Source organism: Silene latifolia, chromosome 3 (genome assembly GCF_048544455.1).
Source record: "Silene latifolia isolate original U9 population chromosome 3, ASM4854445v1, whole genome shotgun sequence".
Classification (NCBI taxonomy): domain Eukaryota; kingdom Viridiplantae; phylum Streptophyta; class Magnoliopsida; order Caryophyllales; family Caryophyllaceae; genus Silene; species Silene latifolia.
The window spans coordinates 102,812,785-102,814,654 of NC_133528.1; the positions used below are offsets into that span (position 1 = coordinate 102,812,785).

The 1,870-nt window shown below is 38.9% G+C and overlaps 1 non-coding gene across 1 annotated transcript; it reads right to left on the minus strand.

The window, feature by feature from the left end:
• Positions 1-1,441: 1,441 nt before the first annotated feature.
• Positions 1,442-1,548, minus strand: LOC141650610 (small nucleolar RNA R71). Its single transcript, XR_012546633.1, has one exon. It is a non-coding gene; the product is annotated as a small nucleolar RNA R71 (small nucleolar RNA).
• Positions 1,549-1,870: the final 322 nt, after the last annotated feature.

Below are 1,870 nucleotides of genomic sequence, written 5' to 3' on the forward strand. Positions count from 1 at the left end.
TGAGTGAGTAGTTTCCTTAACTAGGGTTAATGGGTAATTAGGGGAATCAACATGGGGAATGATTCATGCTTAATTTAATATGTTTTCATAGTTTATTTGCTTGCTTGCTGTGATCTCAACTTATGCACATGTTATGTTTGATGAAATGCGAGCCTATGAATCCTTGTATTTTTTACCCATTACTTACCTTTTCAATGAGACTTGTAAGACATAAACCAACTCGAGTCTCATTAGACCATGCATATAGTTGAGTAGGGAGGATTAAGTCGACTTGTAGGTGCTGTACAATCTAATCGATTCGGCTCCGGGACCCAAACCTTCCTAGGATTGTAAGATATAAACCAACTCGATCCATCACAACAATAATCGCTTGCTTATAATTTGAGAATATGTTTGTATGATCAATTCCCATGAATCCCCTATGACCCCATGACACCCTAGTGCCTTTTATCAATTGTTTACATCCCTTTTTAATCATCTTGCTTGTTTACTCTTATTGCTATTTGGTATAGTGATCTTCTACTTCAAACCCCAAATTGTGACACCTCTAGACACCGCTACTTGCAATCGAAAATCCTACATCAATACCCGTCCCTTGGGATCCGACCTTTACTTGCCTCTTTACTAATAGTAGAGTTGTTTGTGAAGTTATAAATATTGTTTTGGTCTAGGTGATCCAACGACAAGTAACCGAAAAGTAAAGCTCCAAGTGAGTCCGACCTAAAATGGCGCCGTTGCCGAGGACGGTGTTAACTTGATTTAAATTTTCTTAAATTGTTATTAGTTGTGTCTTTCTTTGCCTTGGTGAAGTAAAACTCCTCAAGGTTTGTTCTAATTATTTTCGAGTTGTTTGATATTTTGCATGTCTAGAAGATCACAAGGTAACTTGTTACCCATTGATCACGAAATTGAAAGAACTATGACAAACAATAGAAGACTTGCTAGAGGTACTTTGAGAGGTATTGGTGAGGTTGTAGATATTCAACCAAATACTATTGAGTTCGTCAACCCTTTTGCAAGAGAAGGTGAGGAGAACCCAACACAAAATCCAACACAAAATCAACCCACAATGCCTAAATTTTCATCACATTCCGTACCAACCGAGGAGAACCTACCCAATGGTACTCCCACACCACAACACTTAACCGGAAACTTCATTGCTAAATCCGCATTTATCCAATTAGTCAAAAGAAGCCAATTTGGGGGGATGTCTAGTGAAGACCCTCATTCTCACATGGAGACTTTTTGTGACTATTGTCATGCGATTTCACAAACCGGTGTAACTCAAGACCAAATTTGATGGGTCTTATTCCCTTTTTCTCTAATTGGCACCGCAAAACAATGGTTGAAAGGCCTTGATAAGGCTACTCTCGGAATTGACTCTTGGAAGAAATTGGCTCTAGCTTTCTACAAAAAGTTCTACCCACCGGAAAAGACTAACATGCTAAGAGCTCAAATTACGGGTTTTAAGCAAAGAGATGAAGAATATTTGTATAAAGCTTGGGAGCGGTTCAAGGGAATTTGTCGCTCATGTCCTCATCATGGACTTAGCGAGTGGTTCTTGGTTCAACAATTTTGGAATGGTCTTTATGAAGACTAAAGAAACATTCTCAACATGGGATCAAATGGTATGTTCACCGAAGTTGACGATAATCAAACTTGGAACAAGATTGAGGAAATGGCGGTCCATAATTCACAATATAGTAGACCTCGCAAGGCTACTAGAGGAGGAAAGCATGAAGTGGACTCTATTACTCAATTGGGCGCTCAACTTAGTGCTCACATTGATACCATCAATTTGAAGTTCGAAAAAGCTATGGCTAGACTTGAAGAAGCCTCAAAATCACCAAAGCAATATGTTAATGCCATG